Source organism: Schistocerca gregaria, chromosome 7, assembly GCF_023897955.1.
Source record: "Schistocerca gregaria isolate iqSchGreg1 chromosome 7, iqSchGreg1.2, whole genome shotgun sequence".
NCBI classification, from domain to species: domain Eukaryota; kingdom Metazoa; phylum Arthropoda; class Insecta; order Orthoptera; family Acrididae; genus Schistocerca; species Schistocerca gregaria.
In genome coordinates this window covers 401,074,191-401,095,268 of record NC_064926.1, presented here as the reverse complement: position 1 = coordinate 401,095,268, position 21,078 = coordinate 401,074,191, and positions in this window count along the sequence as shown.

The window sequence follows — 21,078 nt, the reverse complement described above, 5'->3', positions numbered from 1 at the left end:
CAGCTTTGCGCAAGTGATCTTTCCAGTGTAAGTCGGAACTGTTAGAAGTCGGAGAAAGCTATATCTACCACCTTCTGCAACCCATGTAGAAACAGGCTAAGCTGAGAACTGCGTTTTGGCCATTCGACGCAAGTGAAGTTGCTCCTGCAACACGAGGTAGTATAAAAGACATTACGGAAACTCGGGGAAGGACGTGGATTTTGCTACTGCATTGTGGTGCTTCTCCAAACTACAAACAGGTACTACCGATCCACGTCCCTCAGGGCCCATTCACGTCTATCACCCGAACATGTTTTAATTTTGATGTCGGATAACAAATGGCGAAAGAAATATGTTTTGTGTGATATAACAGATGAACAGTTTTCTGGTCTTTCCCATTACTTATAATGTGAAATTCCGGCTCCTACAAAATTTCATGATTCTAGATCGAAGGGAAGAAATAAACATTAGATAAAATGGTTCAAATGATTCAAATAGGACTTAACATCTGAGGTCATCAGTCCCCTAGAACTTAAAACTACTTAAACCTAACTAACCTAAGGAGATCACACACATCCATGCCCAAGGCAGGATTTAAACCTTCGGTTCCAGAGTGAAACGCCTGTAACCGCACGGTCACAGCGGCTGGCTAACATTAGATCTGAGTATGACATAAATTTGACCTTGATGCGTCTACCCGTTCCTGCGACAAATGGAACAGTCAGATGGACAACAAAGTGATCCCATATGGGTTCCATTTTTATCGATTGAGGTACAGAACCCTAAAAACGACCCGTGGATACCTGCAGAGACATTATTTAAATGCAAAACGCGGACAATCCTTTTCTGGAAAACATCATCAAGGGTGATGAGACTTGATGTCATCGATACGAAACAATCACATAAGGACAAAGTGCAGAAATCCACATGATTTGTAAACCCTCTGACGACGTAACGGAATTTAAAACGAATGTGGAACAACATCCCAAAGAAGGATTTTTCGACAGTTTCACGTGGCTCTCATGTGTTCTGTGCATTGTACTCAATGGGGGAGGGGTGGATGGGTGGGAGATATTTAGAGCACCTGAAGCATTAAAACCACCATCTTAATTTTTCTCTATCTCTTTATTAATCAAGTCTGGACACGTTTTGGACTGACGGGATAGGTCACCTGATACGACTGCTAGAACGACACATGTAGTGATGCTCTGTATTTCATGTTTGTTACTTTCATCTTTTAAACAAATTTTCTGGATTTTCTACGTACACCAACAGATTTTATCCTTCCGTGGAAACTCTTAATTTATCGACATTCTTCTTAGGATCCCCGTGTCCAAAATAAATGAAATACATCTGCTATATCTTTTGCTTATTTCATAAGTCAACATGTGAACCAATCTTCAGAATTTTTTTTTTCACTTCTTACCATAAAGTATCGAGTATTCTGTAAAACTGCGGAAATTTATTGCTTTGTTTTCGATGAAATTTCTTTGAATGTAACATGTTTTTGGCTGGATTTAACTATGGTCCAATGCGTCCTAAAATGCCCATCAATAAAGCCTGTATGTCCAGTATCTGTGGTACCAATTAGGAAACAGAAAAAGCTTGAGGCTCTTTGTTGTGTGAGCCTGATACTTATTAACTTGTATTTTATACAGATGTGAAAACAATGATCAGCATGTTAACCAGCTGTGCATTATACTTTGATAAACAACTTAGTTTTGTATATTGCAAACATGATGCGTTGTGTTCCCACAATAAATTCCAATATTTTTTCTTAATTTGTTGACAACAGCCATTATTCTTCTCAGATATAGTAAAAAACTGGATGTCAATATGATAATCTAGCGCCCTTCACTCTCCTCCTTCTTTTCCTTCCCCCACGCCCCTGTACCCTTGACCCCCACCCCCACCTACCTCATTACAAACACCGAAAGCCACATCCAGTGCCTGTGCAAACTCCCACAGACCCTGAAAGTGGAAATAAATTCCTGAAACTTGTTGTGCTAATCCTGAAAGAACGTATACGTAGTAATATTTTGTTGTTTAAATTATTATTGACACTGTTGGAGGTTAAAAACAAACATTATTTTGTGACGGTTGTAATCACAATTATGCCTATTGCTTTGTGGAACATTTTGAGCAACAGGCGTTAGGTAGGGCACCTCTGAAGCCTTCCCATTAGCTCCGCTATGTGGTTGTGGAAAGGAGATTCATGGGTTCAACAATTTCTTAAATGGAAGTCACCCCTAAATCAGCTTCACTTTGGATGCTGTGGAATGAGTTCGAACTTCTGTTCCTATATTTGATGGTATATAGAAATCTGACAACACTCTAGGACACAAATTGCACAGAAAGCCTACTAATACAAATAGATACATAGACACCACTTCGCACCACCACCCAGCCCAGAAGCAAGCAGTCCTCAACACTATTCCCCCTCTCTTGCTCTGGCCGTTTCACTTCTACATTCCCCGTACGGGGCAGATCTTCCACTTCCATGTCGTCGTCCGATGACTCGCATGGCTGTCTGTTGATAGATCTCTCACCCACCGACAGCTATGACACATCGTAGCTAAACGGTGATGCAATCACCAGACCTGGATGCACCTTCGAGTGGTGTTTCGTCTACACCATTTCGGCTTCTGGGGACTGCGCCCCTCTCAGTCAGCCCTGTGGCTGAGCAGCCAAATGGTCATCCACCTACGCCCATCGCAGCGACGGTGGTACAGATTCGGATGGTTCCCTAACAGTGAAAGCCGCGCCATGGACCAGGAAATGAGTCCCTCTCCTGGCCCTTTTCTCTGAATTCACCATCAGCCCCACCAAAGAAGGAGAAGTTACCTCTTATCATGTTTTACAATCCCACGAATGATGTTAAGCTGAACACTGAACTGTTACGCCTCATTAAAGGCCAGTTACAGGCAGTTTACCAGAAGCACCATGTTAAGTACATGCTTGGCACTGTCTCACACTCCTCGACTACACACATGAGGCTCTTAGCGACAAAGAAACAAAAATTGTAATCAAAGACCTTCCACCCAAAGCTAAGGAAGTGGGCATTAGGGATGAACTGCTGTTTCTCAACTTATTAGGCCCTTTGGTCCACCAATACAACAAGAGGAAACCTGAGATCCGAGCGCTAATCCCATCGCCAGTCCATGTTGTCTCCCTTACTAGGAGAGAAGTTGTCGATCATATCTACCAAATCAGGTAGTTACTGCTTACCAAGGTGTATACTGAATTTTATGAAGGCTACGACAGACCATCAATCTGCTGCAAGTGCCAACGTTCATGACACTCTGGTAATTACTGCTAACTGTCACTGTGGTGTGTCAACTGTGCTGGTCCACATGCTCAGAGGGCTGCCAAATCCTGGCCTTGGGAAAATCCAAATGCGCCAGTTGCCTGGGCGCTTCTCATGACCCACAGCACCTGGAAGGGTTGCCCTATATACCAGAAGGCCATGAAGTCTTCTCTCCCCCCGAAAAAGAAACAGAGGACGAATCGGCCACCCCCACCATGACGGGACCACATCCATTTCCCCGTCTTATGAGGCCATCAAACTGAAGATACTCGATCACCTCACATATCTCAGGTACATTGACCCCTCTGGCTCAGCCTCCTACGACCACCTTCGTTGCTGCAACTTGTTTACCTCCTGTCCATCTATCTCCTGTGACGAATACCAAAGCCCATCAAACAGAAAGGCCATCTGCAACCAATTGAAGTGCCCCAATCCTCCATCGCAACACCTGTAAAACACCCATCCCTGCTACCTAAAGGGTCAATCAGCCCACCTGAGATATTCCCCCATTGCTGGAAACAGAATCTTCATGGTCACATGCGAGAAATCCTCAAGACCATCTCCCTGTTCACACAGCCCAACATCAGGGCAGTCATTTTTGAAACAGCGCAGAAGATTCGTCAGTCAGAGGATGGACTCACGAACGTAATCACCCTGGTCAAAGGGCTCAGCCAGATTTTGCTATAACGGCAAATCTCCCACCACACAGGCACCATCCCCTTTGGGATCTAGTAGTCTGTATTTTTAATGCCAATGGCATTAAACAGATGCAGACTGAACTATATATTTTCCTCTACAATTACTATGTGGATATTTACTTGTTATGGAAACACATCTCAAACTGATGGACAATTTTCATCTATGCAAAATGGTCTGCTATCACATGGACAGCCTCCATCGGAAAGGTGGGCGCATGACAGAGTTCTTATGTAAGGCACTCCTCCACAGTAAAGTTGCTATCCACCACGGAACATACAGAGGTCACAACAGTCACTGTCTCTACTCATCTTAAAGCCATTACTTGTGGTGCAGTGAATCACTCTAACCAGGCACTTCTCTAAGTGAGCCTCCACAAATTGACGTAGTTTAACAAATTCACCCTTGGGACGGATCTCAATGCAAAGCATCCAGCTGGCATTCTTGCATCGTTAATCGCAAAGATAGAATCCTCCTCGAATTGGAAGATACTCTGGCACTGTCCATACACTCCTACACATCGTCTGTCCCAGTGTTCTGGATGCCGCTGTTTTCAAGAGCATCGTGGCGCAGTTTTCGTTGGAGACGCTTTACGAAGTGCTCCTGTACCTTACCAATGTAGCACAGTTCTTCAACGTCCGTACTGTTATGACCATCACGGACTGGGACAAATTTGCCAGAGTCGTGAACACACCATCCAGAAAACGTCTGCTAGTCTTGTTAGGGCTGTTGATTACCTAACTATGAAAAGCTGGAAGGCAATAAAGACCCCCACTTTCATTGTCCCTTGGGCTTTAACCACATTGGATGACTTTCCTCTCCTATTGGAAAATCCAAAAGAACCGCTATCATCGGCAGTGGAAGCAGTTTCATTACCCTCAGCACAAGCATCACATGAGGCGTCTCCAACGTGAATTCTGCTACTGCCTCGCCGACTGGAAAATGGAACAATGGGAGGAAAGGTGTCCACCTTTCTCCTCCAACAAAAAACACAACGGGCTGTTTTCGGGGCCAGAGGTGCTCTACACTGAGGACCAACCATCCAACCCCAGCATGGCGGATGGCCTAACTTAAGACGCCCTAGGTGTGGTGGAAACTCTGGCCAATGCATTTGAAGCCCAGAATCAATGGCTAGTCCAGGACATCACGCCTGATGAAGTCCAGGATGAACACAATATTGTGATGGCCGTTGCCGCTATCAGAAACAGACCATCTCTTACTGCCTTTCAATTCATGTCTCCAGCAGAAGTCCAACGAATCCACTGTTGGAAGTGTGGGCAGTCGGCTCCAGGATTGGACGGCATCTTGAATGGATACCTCCTTTGTCTTTCATGCAAGCCTCTGGTCCTATTCAGCAAGAATTCTCAATGGCTGTTTCCCGATTTCCCATTCCACTGCACAGTTGAAACGGCCGTTGTGACTGAGCGGTTCTAGGAGATTCAGTTTGGAACCGCGCTGTTGATATGGTCACAGGTTCGAATCCTGCCTCCGGCATGGATATGTGTGACGTCCTTAGGTTAGTTAGGTTTAAGCAGTTCTAAGTCTATGGGACTGATGACCTCAGATGTTAAGCCCCATAGTGCTTAAAGCCACTTGAACCATTTTGCACAGTTGAATCAGGCCAAACTCACAGCAGTCTTCAAGCCAACAAAGGATTGCATGGTCCCTACCAACAATAGATTCATTAGCCTCTTGAATACCCAGGCGAATGTCCTGAAATCTTTGAGACTCTGTAGTATTTCCCAGTCTCTAGCGGCGGATGGGACAGTACATTCAGAACATTTCAGGCTCCCTTCACACCTGTCAGCCCCACTACAACTTCTCAGGATCACAGAACACGTTAGCAAGTGCTTTAACTCCACCATATCGATGGCAGTTGTTTTCCTGGACCTGCAGAATGCTTATGACAGGATTTGGCAGGACAATCTCGTATACAAAATACTGTTGCAGACGACCATCATGGATGTCTGTATTAAGATCGTAGATGATTTCCTTCACAACAGCACCTTTGTATGACACATGTCGAAATGTACTCAAGGCAAAGTGTTGCCACCCATACTCCTTAACAATTACGTTAAAGACATGCCAACCATCCTACACTGCCCCTGTCGCAATACATCGACGATACTGTGCTGTGTCCGACCTGCCGCAACACTGAGCAGGACGTTGGTCGACTCCAGAGGCAGGCGGACGCAACGCTCACCTGATATTGTACCAACGACATTAGCCTCGATGTCGCCGAAACCAAGGCGCTCTACTTCATCAGACGGCGCCCTATCCTCCACCACAACATCACTAAGTCCAGATGTATAACGAACTGCTATTACACCAATATATGGAGTTGGTCACCCAGAAGGTGCAGCAGCTGACAAAGCCGTTGTACCCTCTCTTCATCAAAAGGGACCTGAACTTAGATGCCAAGCTCTAAGTGTACCATACAGTTGTCCACCCTTCTCTCACCTATGGCTCCACTACGTGGAACAAGATCAGTTCCTCCAGCGCCTGTATAATGAGGTACTTCAGTAGAGCCTGGATGCCTGTCGCCTCCCGTTTGTTGTTACCTTGAATGAGGAGACGAACATTATCCCTCCAAGGACGACCATCCGAGGTAAAACGAGGCGACCGTAAGATAATGTAGACGCCTTCTGTGACACGGTCGATGGCTTGCAACAGATTTCTCACCACGACTCCCCGGCTTTGGCACCGCCACCCTGTTCTCTTACAATACTCGGATCATGGCTATCGATAGCCCTGGTACGGCCACTCATAATGTGACAGTTTTGGTACGACCGTTCATAATGTCAGCACTATAACTACCAATCTGGTTGCGTAACTTCTTACCGACAGAAATGAGCTCCCACTGTTATAGAGTGATATGGGACTTCAAGTCCCATCGCCACACATTGGACGGCAATACAATTATGTCATTGTAACATAGGAAAGTTTTACTATTACGCCAAGACAGTTAGATCTCTGCTAAATTGGTGACGCTGTATCGCAACCTTCGATAATGCATTAAAAAAAGGTTTCTACAGAGGACATAGAGGGTCCTGAAGAAGATCTTTTGAAGAAATATGAGGCGATCTAACCACTCAGAAGATTTTAAGTTAATTTGTCAATTTGTTGAATCTCAATGTAGACAAATGTAATGTGCTTCGAGTACACAGGGAGAAAGATCCTTTATCATTTAGCTACAATATAGCAGGTGAGCAACTGCAAGCAGTTAATTCCATAAATTATCTGGGAGTAGGCATTAGGAGAGAGTTAAAATGGAATGATCATATAAAGTTGATTGTCGGTAAAGCAGATGCCAGACTGAGATTTATTGGAAGAATCCTAAGGAAATGCAATCCGAAAACAAAGAAAGTAAGTTACAGTACATTTTTTCGCCCACTGCTTGAACATTGCTCACCATGGTGGGATCCGTGCCAGATAGGGTTGATAGAAGAGATAGAGAAGATAGCGGAGAGCAGCGCGCTTCGTTACAGGATCATTTAATAACCGCGAAAGCGTTACGGAGATGATAGATAAACTCTATTGGAAGAATCTGCAGGAGAGACGCTCGAATCTCAAAGTAGACAAGTGTAATGTGTTCCGAGTACATAGAAAGAAAGTCCTTTATCATTTAGCTACAATATAGCAGGTCAGCAAATGAAAGCTGTTAATTCCATAAATTATTTGGGAGTAGGCATTAGGAGTGATTTAAAATGAAATGATCATATAATGTTGATTGTCGGTAAACAGATGCCAGGCTGAGATTCATTGTAAGAATCCTAAGGAAATGCAATCCGAAAACAAAGGAAGTAAGTTACAGTACACTTGTTCGCCCACTGCTTGAATATTGCTCACCAGTGTGGGATCCGTACCAAATAGGGTTGACAGAAGAGACAGAGAAGATCCAACGGAGAGCAGTGCGCTTCGTTACAGGATCATTTAATAACCGCAAAAGGGTTAATCAGATGATAGATAAACTCCAGTGGAAGACTCTGCAGGAGAGAAGCTCATTAGCTCGGTACGGGCTTTTGTTGAAGTTTCGAGAGGATACCTTCACCGAGGAGTCAATCAGTATATTGCTCCCTCCTACGTATATCTCAGGAAGAGACCATGAGGATAAAATCAGAGGGATAAGAGCCAACACAGTGGCATACAATCTTTCTTTCCACGAACAATACGATACTGGAATAGAAAGGAGAACAGATAGAGGTACTCAAAGTGCCCTTCGCTACACACCGTCTGGTGGCTTGCGGTGTATGGATGTAGATGTAGATGTAGAATCAAAGGTGATTCGACACAGCCGAATACTGGAGATACATTAACATCCCGCAGACGTAGCGCTAATAGAAAGCACAGAAGCTGAAATCGTTATAGGCACAGAAAGCTGGCTTAAGCCTGAAATAAGTTCTGCAGAAATTTTTACGAAGCCTCAGACGGTGTTCAGGAAAGATAGATTAGGCAGATTGGTGGTGGAGTGTTTGTGTGTGTCAGTAGTGGTTTATCTTGTAGTGAAGTCGAAGTATACTCCGTGCGAATTGGTATGGGTGGAGGTTATACTTAACAGCCGAACTAAGGTAATAATTGGCTCCTTCTCCCGACCCCCAGACTCCGATGATACAGTTGCTGAACAGTTCAGAGAAAATTTGGGTCTCGTAACAAATAAATACCCCACTCATACGGTCATAGTTGGTGGGGACTTCAACCTTCCCTCGATATGTTGGCAAAAATACCTGTTCAAACCCGGTGCTAGGTAGAAAACATCTTCCGAGATTGTCCTAATGCTTTCTCCGAAAATTATTTCGAGCAGTTAATCCACGAACCCACGCGAATTGTAAATGGTTGCGAAAACACACTTGACCTCTTAGCCACAAACGATTCAGAGCTAATAGAGAGCATCATAAGTGATACAGGGATTAGTGATTACAAGGTCGTTGTAGCTAGGCTCAATACCGTTTCTTACAAATCCACCAGAAACAAAAGCAAAATAATTTTATTTAAAAAAGCGGATAAAGTGTCTCTAGAAGCCTTTCTAAGATACAATATCCATTCCTTCCGAACTGACTATGCAAATGTAGACGAGATGTGGCTCAAATTCAAAGATATAGTAGCAACAGCAATTGAGAGATTGATACCTCATAAATTTGTAAGAGATGGAACTGATCCCCCATGGTACACAAAACAAGTCCGAACGCTGTTGCAGAGGCAACGGAAAAATCATGCGAAGTTCAGAAGAACGCGAAATCCTGAAGATTGCCTAAAATTTACAGACGCGCGGAATTTGGCACGGACTTCAATGCGAGATGCCTTTAATAGGTTCCACAACGAAACATTGTCTCGAAATTTGGTAGAAAATCCGAAGAAATTCTGGTTGTATGTAAAGTACACAAGCGGCAAGACGCAGTCAATACCTTCGCTGCGGAGTGTCGATGGTACTGTTACCGACGACTGTGCCGCTAAAGCGGAGTTATTGAACGCAGTTTTCCGAAATTCCTTTCACCAGGGAAGACGAATGGAATATTCCAGAATTTGAAACACGAACAGCTGCTAGCATGAAGTAGATACCTTAGGGGTTGCGAAGCAACTCAAATCGCTTGATACGGGCAAATCTTCAGGTCCAGATTGTATACCGATTAGGTTCCTTTCAGATTACGCTGATACTATAGCTCCCTACTTAGCACTCATATACAACAGCTCGCTCACCGATGGATCTGTACCTACAGATTGGAAAATTGCGCAAGTTGTACCGGTGTTTAAGAAGGGTAGTATGAGTAATCCATCGAACTACAGACCTATATCATTGACGTCGGTTTGCAGTAGGAGATTGCTGTATGTGTGGCAGGTGGCAGTTGACGCTAAATAACGAAAAGTGTGAGGTGATCCACATGAGTTCCAAAAGAAATCCGTTGGAATTCGATTACTCGATAAATAGTACAATTCTCAAGGCTGTCAATTCAACTAAGTACCTGGGTGTAAAAATTACGAACAACTTTAGTTGGAAAGGCCACATAGACAATATTGTGGGGAAGGCGAGCCAAAGGTTGCGTTTCATTGGCAGGACACTTAGAAGATGCAACAAGTCCACTAAAGCTTACACTACACTCGTTCGTCCACTGTTGTAATATTGCTGCACGGTGTGGGATCCTTACCAGGTGGGATTGACAGAGGACATCGAAAGGTTGCGGAAAAGGACAGCTCGTTTTGTATTATCACGTAATAGGGGAGAGAGTGTCGCAGGTAAGATACGCGAGTTGGGATGGAAATCATTAAAGCAATGACGTTTTTCGTCGCGGCGAGATCTGTTTCAGTCACCAACTTTCTCTTCCGAATGCGAAAATATGTTGTTGAGCCCAACCTACATATGCAAGAATGATTATCAAAATAAAATAAGAGAAATCAGAGTTCGAACAGAAAGGTTTAGGTGTTCGTTTTTCCCGCCCGCTGTTCGGGAGTGGAATGGTAGGGAGATAATATGATTGTGGTTCGATGAACCCTCTGCGAAGCACTTAAATGTGAATTGCAGAGTAATCGTGTAGACGTAGATGTAGTAAAGGAGCAGAAGATTAATGTGAAATATATACGATAAACGCGTACGTGGCAGAGGCCACTGGTAAAATGCTAGTACCATCATAAAAATGTTTTGCATATCCGCCTTTCTGCTGCATCGCCGTCGCTCGCATCCTTCTCAGCGTGTGACAGCGCTCTTACTTTCCTAATAAGCCCCGCAGCTGTCGCTGCAGCGCAACTAGCGTGCGCGGGGCGCACGTGGTAGCCAAAAATACTCACCCCACTAGCGGCCGTAGCTGCGGCGGCGGCCGGCAGATGGCAGCGGCAGCGCCGGCGCCGCCCCCGCGGGCCATCGATCGCGGCGGCGGCGCCGGCGCAGGGCGGCGCGGGGACGGCCGTCTGTGGCGGCAGTGCGCGCTGCGCAGCCCGCGACGCCACACCGCGCCGCCGCCGGCCACCGCTGACGCGACGCGACGCCTCCCGCCGCTCGCCGCTCGCCGGCTACTTGTTGCGCTCCGCGACTGACAGCGGGTCTCGCCCGCCGCGCTTCCCCTCGCTCGTACCGTTCGCCGTACACACTACGCGAGTGCCACTCCAGGTACCCGGCGACGACACCCGCTTCCTCCGACGTCACCAGCCGAGTAAGTCGCACCGCCCTTCCGGGCCTGGCCGGACGCTCGGCCGCCGCGGCCGGCGACGTCTGGCGTCAATAATAAGTAGGTCGGGCCTCCGCGCCGTACGACCGCTGTACGACGCGTCTTCGCTGTCGCCGCGAGTACTCCTGACGTCACTGATACGACGAGTGACGGAAACCGCGTCGGCGCACGGTACGCCTTCGGCGCGTACCGACCTGTGGTGCTAGCGAATGCAGTGAATCTGCTCCTATACCATTCGGGGCATTTTCTGTACACGGTGTTCGAGAACTAATGCAACATTACGGGAAAAGACCAAGTTGCAAAAGTAATTGGAAGAGACATCCTTTGTGCGATTCGTACAACCCAGCACGCGTCGCGTTTTCTTGAACGTAATGTAAAGCAGCTGTAGAAATGCGAAATTGTGCGCTCCGAGAAAACATACAAACGTAGTTTCCTATAAAAAATCAATGAATTACAATAGGCATCATTCAAGTAATACTGTTGACAATTTCTGAGGAAATGAAGTGAAATTGTAGTGATTAGACCTTGGCTTTTGTTTACACCCATTTATTTAATTTCGCACGATTGGCCAATTTCGACCTTAGAGGTGATTCTCAAGTGCTATAGGTGATAACATGTCGTAATATATTCGATTATTTCCCGTGCGGGTGTAACTGATACTTGGTTTTTAACGACGAAAGTAAACCCTGGCTTTGTCTAAGGACGTGCTAATAGATTCTGTGATAACTATCACTGTATTCACTTAATATTCTATTTTAAATTTGACGCTCGGACGTATATGCGCTCGTTTTCAGAACTGCCATGTCCGTTGCTAATTAGTAAGATACATTACGACATTCGTGAGAAACTAAATAATTACGCGTAAGTAACAGTCCAGGTGGAACTACGGGGTGTTCAAAAACTCTCTCCGCAGTGCCGTATGATTTTTAGCCGCGCGTGCCGTATGCCGCAGTGAATATACCGAAATGAAACTCAGTGAAATACCGGTTATTAATTTATTAGATATTCATTTTTACTGACGCTGGCTGAGATAAACGAAACGGGGGATTGTTGGGAGAGTACCCATGAAATTGTAGTAATCCAGACAGGCGAACAATCATACTGCACGCGCAGTTAAGAGTCAGTCGGCACTGCGAGAGACGTTTTGAACAGCCCGTATCACAGTGTCCGTCGACAAATAAACGACTGTGGTGCCTCGTTTGGAGAAAATGACCAAGTGGAATCCGCACATAGGCTCATTCGTAGGTAAAGCAGGTGGTTCAAGGGTAAGATACTGGAAAAATGCAATCAGTCGAAACAGAAAACCGTTTACAAAACACTTACGCGACGCATCGTACGGTACTACACAAGTGGGCGAGTCCCATAACAAAGAGGACATTACACTAGACATTGAAGATACAGAAACGAGGACACAATTGTTATACGTTTGATGGGCAGTTCCAATTTACACTCTGGCTGCTATAATATCGCTGTTATTTGCAACACGATCAGCTGATGATTGCTGGTAGGCATTTTCAAGTGCGTACTCCTAATTCCTTAATTTACATCGTTATGCTTTGTGTGTGTGATTTTATAACAGCCAGAATGTAAAATGAAGCTGCCCCTCAATAAATTTGTAGTCGTGGCATCCTAAATGAGAAAACTTACGTGCCATGTTTGTTCGACTCAAAAGAGCGTTACGGAAATGCTGAAAAATCTGACAATTGTCTGAAGATTGTCGTCTATTGCGACAAGGCTGCTTACCAAGTTCCAGCAACCACAATTAAGGGAGGAAACTTGGCATACACGTCAGAATCAGACAAATTACAGCGAGAATAGAAACGTTGAAACAGTTATTTTTCTCCATCTCTACAGGTGACCCAAAGGGGAAGAAATTCTAATACACGGTACTGCTGGAAGTACCCTTCACCATGCACACGACTGTGGTTTTCAGAACATGGATGTAAATATAAAAAATACACTGTGCAACGTTCGTAGAGTATCTGCAGCAGCTCATCGTCCAATTTTGTCTTTAATTAGGACCTGAGTTTAGTAAGCAGCGTCTTTCAAGTGGTCCCATAAGAAAAAAATCTAGTTGGGGACAAATTAGGAGACTGAGCAGGCGACGACACCTTCAGGATGACTTTTCCGTGAAAAACACTGTCCTAGGAAAATAACCTTGACACTGCGGTCACGTACCCTGAAGAATTTATGCTGTGTGCTGTATTTGCTCATCAGGTAAAGTGTTTAAAAACTGTTGCACCATCTGTATCCAGCGTTCGCTGTTCATTGTATCATGACAGAATGTGATGAAGATTCTCCTGCCAGCTGCCAGATAGTGTACACCAAATTCTCATGTTTTGTGCAAGTAGAGGAGACACGTGCAGATAATATTGATCGCACGTAGCCCAAAGGCGTGAATTCTGTGCATTCATGGTGGAAACACTCCTCGTCAGACAACACCATTTATAAAGTTCTTACCGTTGTGGCATGAAATATGACATGAACCACCTACGTAAAGTTGCACGTATCCTAATGTCTTCAAGCAAGAGTATGAACTCTACCAACGGTGAGTTCAGGCGCTACACCGACCATCTGAGATTGAAAGAAGAAGCATATTGCACGCCGATCCACTTTCCTTTCGGGTCGACTGTTTTCAGTTTAATCTCACACATTTACAGTCTTCAGAAACTTATGGTACAGCTACTTGTGGTGGACTTCTTTGGTGCATCCGTATCTAATACCCTGGTGACGATGAATTCTATTCTCAGTAATGTGTAATCCATTTCTTCCTCAATAAGATAAGAAACATGTCTACATAATAAGAATCATTATACCATAAGGCTGCGTCACTTGCGGAGCCCCAAGTAGAAATACAATGTATTGAAGCACATTACTTCCGTATCCCGCTTAATTTCAACGCGTTTTGGATCTGCCACTACAATACAGTGACTACTTTGACGTTTTAGGACGTTGCATCTTCTTCTTCACTTTTTCATCTAGCAGAAAATGAATGACAGAGTGGCAGTAGGAACTCACCCTCATGACAGCAAATACACCTTGCCAGACTTCAGTTTAGATCTCAAAATGTGTGTGTGAGTATCCTCAGGCGAAGATACTAAATTTTTTAAAAGCTTTTAAAAGACCAGTGAAATATTTTGTGAAATGATTTGTCTAAAACGTAAGAAATTTAATTGATTAGAGAATATTTCAAGCGCATTTGAATGTACAGCTAATGAGGCATGTCAAATATTTCTGTAATCTATTTTATTTCTTGCTTTTAGACAAAGTATATTTCAAAACATTTTACCGTTTCGCTCAACTGTTTTAGAGCTTCAAGTTTTGTTCAGAAGACATGAAATATGTTTAAATGTGGATCGATATTACACTCCTGGAAATTGAAATAAGAACACCGTGAATTCATTGTCCCAGGAAGGGGAAACTTTATTGACACATTCCTGGGGTCAGATACATCACATGATCACACTGACAGAACCACAGGCACATAGACACAGGCAACAGAGCATGCACAATGTCGGCACTAGTACAGTGTATATCCACCTTCGCAGCAATGCAGGCTGCTGTTCTCCCATGGAGACGATCGTAGAGATGCTGGATGTAGTCCTGTGGAACGGCTTGCCATGCCATTTCCACCTGGCGCCTCAGTTGGACCAGCGTTCGTGCTGGACGTGCAGACCGCGTGAGACAACGCTTCATCCAGTCCCAAACATGCTCAATGGGGGACAGATCCGGAGATCTTGCTGGCCAGGGTAGTTGACATACACCTTCTAGAGCACGTTGGGTGGCACGGAATACATGCGGACGTGCATTGTCCTGTTGGAACAGCAAGTTCCCTTGCCGGTCTAGGAATGGTAGAACGATGGGTTCGATGACGGTTTGGATGTACCGTGCACTATTCAGTGTCCCCTCGACGATCACCAGAGGTGTACGGCCAGTGTAGGAGATCGCTCCCGACACCATGATGCCGGGTGTTGGCCCTGTGTGCCTCGGTCGTATGCAGTCCTGATTGTGGCGCTCACCTGCACGGCGCCAAACACGCATACGACCATCATTGGCACCAAGGCAGAAGCGACTCTCATCGCTGAAGACGACACGTCTCCATTCGTCCCTCCATTCACGCCTGTCGCGACACCACTGGAGGCGGGCTGCACGATGTTGGGGCGTGAGCGGAAGACGGCCTAACGGTGTGCGGGACCGTAGCCCAGCTTCATGGAGACGGTTGCGATTGGTCCTCGCCGATACCCCAGGAGCAACAGTGTCCCTAATTTACTGGGAAGTGGCGGTGCGGTCCCCTACGGCTCTGCGTAGGATCCTACGGTCTTGGCGTGCATCCGTGCGTCGCTGCGGTCCGGTCCCAGGTCGACGGGCACGTGCACCTTCCGCCGACCACTGGCGACATCGATGTACTGTGGAGACCTCACGCCCCACGTGTTGAGCAATTCGGCGGTACGTCCACCCGGCCTCCCGCATGCCCACTATACGCCCTCGCTCAAAGTCCGTCAACTGCACATACGGTTCACGTCCACGCTGTCGCGGTATGCTACCAGTGTTAAAGACTGCGATGGAGCTCCGTATGCCACGGCAAACTGGCTGACACTGACGGCGGCGGTGCACAAATGCTGCGCAGCTAGCGCCATTCGACGGCCAACACTGCGGTTCCTGGTGTGTCCGGTGTGCCGTGCGTGTGATCATTGCTTGTACAGCCCTCTCGCAGTGTCCGGAGCAAGTATGGTGGGTCTGACACACCGGTGTCAATGTGTTCTTTTTTACATTTCCAGGAGTGTATATTATTATTAAGAGGGAGCTGAGAAGGTTCAATTTATATTGTTATTTTATTTTGCCAAGATGAAAGAAATAATGCCACAATTTCTGCACCAAATAACTTATGTGCAAAGTATTTAGGCCTTGAAGAGACGAACTTTGAAACTTTTGACACTTTATTTACATGGATAGCAGCTGCTTTACAAAAAAAATTTTTTTTTATTTTATTTTTTTGCAAATCTAGACCTCAAGCGTGAATTAGACATTCCAATTGTCCATTGCCCTCTCTTCGTTTGTTTAGGAAAATTCGGGCAGAATAATCAAGTATATAATTTCTAGGAGCTAGTTTTCGCCCCGCTCAAACATTTGACCAAATAGAGACGCAACATATCTTACAACCTGTTGACATGCTGAATGACCAGTCAGTGAATACAAGAATTACTTTTTACTTTCAGCAGTGTCTGTGTCAGTATACAACAGCCCAAAAGAATTAAAGCACATGTTTCCATCCTCGTTTTCCAACGCTTCTACTCTCACTAACTCTCTCTCTGTCTGTTCTCTCTGTCTGTTTCTCTCACTCTCTTTGTTTGTCTATCAACCACACCCATCACCCCCTCCCCTCCCCCCCCCCCTCAACCGCACAATACTCGCTGTCACTTCTTCGCAGTAGGTTATATAGTTTAACTTCGTATTTTCATAAACTGAAATATTATGATAATCTTCCTACATTAGCTGATCAAATGTAAAATTTACATACTTATCAAGGGAAGTAGAATATTTTGATGAGTAATTTGAGTCAACCAGTACAATAAAGCCGGCCGGTGTGGCCGAGCGGTTCTAGGCGCTTCAGTCTGGAACCGCGCGACCGCTATGGTCGAATGTTCGAATCCTGCCTTGGGCATGGATGTTTGTGATGTCCTTAGGTTTGTTAGGTTTAAGTAGTTCTAAGTTCTAAGGGGCTCATGACCTTATATGTTAAGTCCCATAATGCTCAGAGCCAAGTTCAATGAATGTGCCATAACTTGAAACTTTCTGGCATATTAAAAATGTGTGGCGGGCCGAGATTCGAACTTGGGACCTTCGCCTTTCGCGGGCAAGTGCTCTACTGACTGAGCTTCCCAAGCACGACTCAGGCGCCCTCCTCACAGCCTCAATTCTACTATTTCTGCATGGTTCGCAGGAGAGCTTCTGAGAAGTTTTGAAGGTAGGAGACGAGACTGGCGGAATTGAGGCTGTGAGGACGAGGCTGAGTCGTGCTTGGGTAGATCAGTCGGTAGAGCACTTGCCCGCGAAAGACAAAAGTCCCGTGTTCAAGGCTCGGCCCGGCACAAAGTTTTAATCTGCCAGGAAGTTTCATATCAGCGCACACTCCGCTGTAGAGTGGAAATTTCATTCTAGAATGCCATATCTTGTTCAATGTAGGCGAGAATGTGAATAATTTCAAGCTCCTCTAATATATTCAGATTTTTATGATTTCATCTGTTTTTATACGAAAATAATATGATACTTTCTCCGTCAACATGTCTTTTAATCACAAATTAAATTCTGTCATTTGAATCATATAATGTAGTCATAAATCTTTTAAATCATTTGAATTCATAGCGCAAGCGCGGGACCTTTTTTAACAATGCAGCGACAAAAATTTTGTGTCTACCAGTAGAACTTCATTCGTTCTTTAATATCGACTGAGACGCCCTCATGAAGTTAGCAACTGTGTCGTTAATTTAATGCGAGATGACGAAATGAAGCGGAAAGAACTGTGAGAACGTTAACGTCGACCTTGGGAATGGAGTCGTAGCTTCGAGACAGGTTGGACGTGAACAGAAAAATAAAATATTGTTAGTGAAGACGGAATATTACTTGATGAACTTCCTACGACGTGGAAGGTACAACCAAGTATAGTTCATGATGCAATTGTTATCGATGCAGCTGTTGTCCTAATATCCTTTATGTGTAGGGCTTTTATGAATGCGTGCACCTCGTCCTTCTCAGCAACGAGGTGTCTTCCTCTTTTGGCGTTCCTGCCTGTTTTCGGAGGCACCTGTTACGCCCAACCCTGTGAGATGGAGCAGCGGCTCCTCCCGTCGGAGGTTCGGGTCCTCTCTCGGGCATGGGAGTGTGTGTTGTCCATAGCGTAAGTTAGTTTGAGTTAGATTAAGTAGTGTGTAAGCTTAGGGACCGATGACCTAAGCAGTTGAGTTCCATAAGATCTTACCACAAATTTTGAAAAATTTAGATGGCGCTGTGACTGAGGCGACTGAACGCACAGCTGGTATTGCATTTCAAATCTAGTCAAGAAACAATGATTTTGATTTCCAAGTGTCTACGTTTTACGTCTGCAACTCATTCAATTTTGTCCTACACCCTTTCGACAACTTCTCTGTCTTAGTCAAGTGGCGAGCGCAGAGTTCGTTGCTCGCTGTTTCGGCTGCAATGGAACTGAATAGGACTCGCTGCACGCCGCACCAGCCATTCTTTCCCGGTTCCGTTAAACAATAAAATAAACAGGCATAATGCTACGCCAAAACAAAAGAAAGTGTGTTTTGCCAGTTCCGCCGTACCAGTTCACTTCACACATAATACTTACGCTATTTCTGCAATGTGGGTAGACGTTTTGAGATCAAATAAAGAAATAGACTCATTCTGCCCTTAAATAACAGATGGCATCGTGCAAAGACGTGTTACCCTCCGTGGACATCTAGAGAGAATGAAAGAAGACATATTGACAAAAAAGATCCACACATTCTTGGAAAACAGGACACAAACTAAGAAAAATGGTGAGAAGGCAAGACAAAAAAGGAAAAGAAGAACTTAGAGGAAATGCAGGTTGAGCATGAGACTTTACTCATTAGTAACAAATTCAGACGAGAAGTCAAGAAATCCAAAGCTTTTCAGAAAGATAAAACAGAGAAAACACCTCGATTCAAATGGTCACTCATTCTGAGCAAAAAAGTTTTGGAAAAGGATGATGGAAAGTATAATCATTTTGGCGTGCTCCTTAGTTGGCCTGAAACGAAATTAAAAAATAATAATAAAACTTCACAAGAGGACGTTTCGCCAAAAAACAGCTTAGTAACCACTTATCTATGAGCAGAGGGGGAGTGTGTGTGTGTGTGTGTGTGTGTGTGTGTGTGTGTGTGTGTGTGAGAGAGAGAGAGAGAGAGAGAGAGAGATAGAGAGAGAACATTGGTATGTTGACGCCGTGTCTCACACTTTACTAAAGCTTCTGTCCCTATTAACTAAATTATCCGTCACCCAGCTGTAAGTACAGGGTAGTCAGAAATATACTGGAAAGCTTATAATGGTGTTGCAGACGAGTTTGCGCTCAAAAGCAATCGTTAAGAAACAAACCTGTACGTAGAGCTCTTTCCGACTTGTTTGGCAGTGAAATTATTTGTAGTCTACCAGGTCACCACGCACGCAAATTGAAGCTGGCTGTTATCAAACGTGTTATTTTTTTGGTTTCTTTAAATCGACCACCATAGCTTTTACTCACATACTTCAAATTTATCGCTTCCGGAAAAGGCACATGATAATTGGTAAGGAGCATTTGAACACGGGCCCACGGACGTCTGTCCACTGCCGCATTTTAGCGCGTGCAAGTGCTTGAATCTGCGTACCTGAAGACCTAACCGGCCAACTTCAACGCAACGTAACTTGGAAACGGCGCATCATATTGAATTTTTTCTTATCAATAACTTCTCGACACAGCCCCTACCTGCAACAATCTTACCGTTTCTGACCACCCTCTACATTTTTTCCAACTAAACTACAAGGTCTACTCTTTGTGAAAGATAATCTAAGGTCCAAAAACATATACAGGGTGTTACAAAAAGGTACGGCCAAACTTTCGGGAAACATTCCTCACACATAAAGACATAACATGTGGCTCATGCACGATGGAGCTCCTGCACATTTCAGTCGAAGTGTTCGTACGCTTCTCAACAACAGATTCGGTGACCGATGGATTGATAGAGACGGACCAATTCCATGGTCTCCACGCTCTCCTGACCTCACCCTCTTGACTTTCATTTATGGGGGTATGTGAAAGCTCTTGTCTACGCAACCCCGGTACCAAATGTAGAGACTCTTCGTGCTCGTATTGTGGACGGCTGTGATACAATACGCCATTCTCCAGGGTGCATCAGCGCATCAGGGATTCCATGCGACGGAGGGTGGATGCATGTATCCTCGCTAACGGAGGACATTTTGAATATTTCCTGTAATAAAGTGTTTGAAGTCACGCTGGTACGTTCTGTTGTTGTGTTTTTCCATTCCATGATTAATGTGATTTGAAGAGGAGTAATAAAATGAGCTTTAACATGGAAAGTAAGCTTTTCCGGACGCATGTCCACACTACATATTTTCTATCTTTATGTGTGAGGAAATTTTTTCTGAAAGTTTGGCCGTACCTTTTTGTAACACCCTGTACATACCGCTTATCGTGTGGATGGGGCACGTCATTTGTATGCTAGACAGAGTACAAGAATTGTTAAGCATTGCTTTATAGAACATACACTTCAAGCAGCATCTGAATCAGATGTCGCACAGCACTGCCTCACCTATTATCATGAAACGTAATATCAGCCTTATGGTGCAGACGACGAACTTCCGGGATGTGCTAAACGACTTAATCGAGATAAGGCTGACGTATACTTACTGCAGGTAATCGGGACAGGGGCAGCAGTTCAAATAAGCAGTGGGATCAGACATTCATTTTGTGTGTATAACGTGGGAAAAATGTAAAAGTTCTCTCTGTTCATAGATGATATTATCTTACATTTTCTAACAAGTGGTTGTGCTAAATTTGAGAGCTAAAATGTAGGCTCCAGATTGGCAGTGAAAAAGCACCAATTTTAACAGTTTGCCTTTATTACGTGAATTGTCTTTACACATTGCATCGAAACCGTTATAAAAACATCATTCCCGTAAAAACCCCACAGGAGAGTGGTCATTGTGTAAAGAAGACATATGCGCGAAAGATCAGCATAAATTTTGCGACACAAAACAATCATTTGCCATTATTTTTAGATACTAACGTACCGTGTTTTGCTCTACTAAATTCATACACTTCAGCACCCACTTTAAAAACCTTAGAGGTCATAAACGGAAACCTGTTGCACTATAAAGTATCAACATAGCCTTCACGTACGAATTATTCGATCTACTGCAGTTAGCACT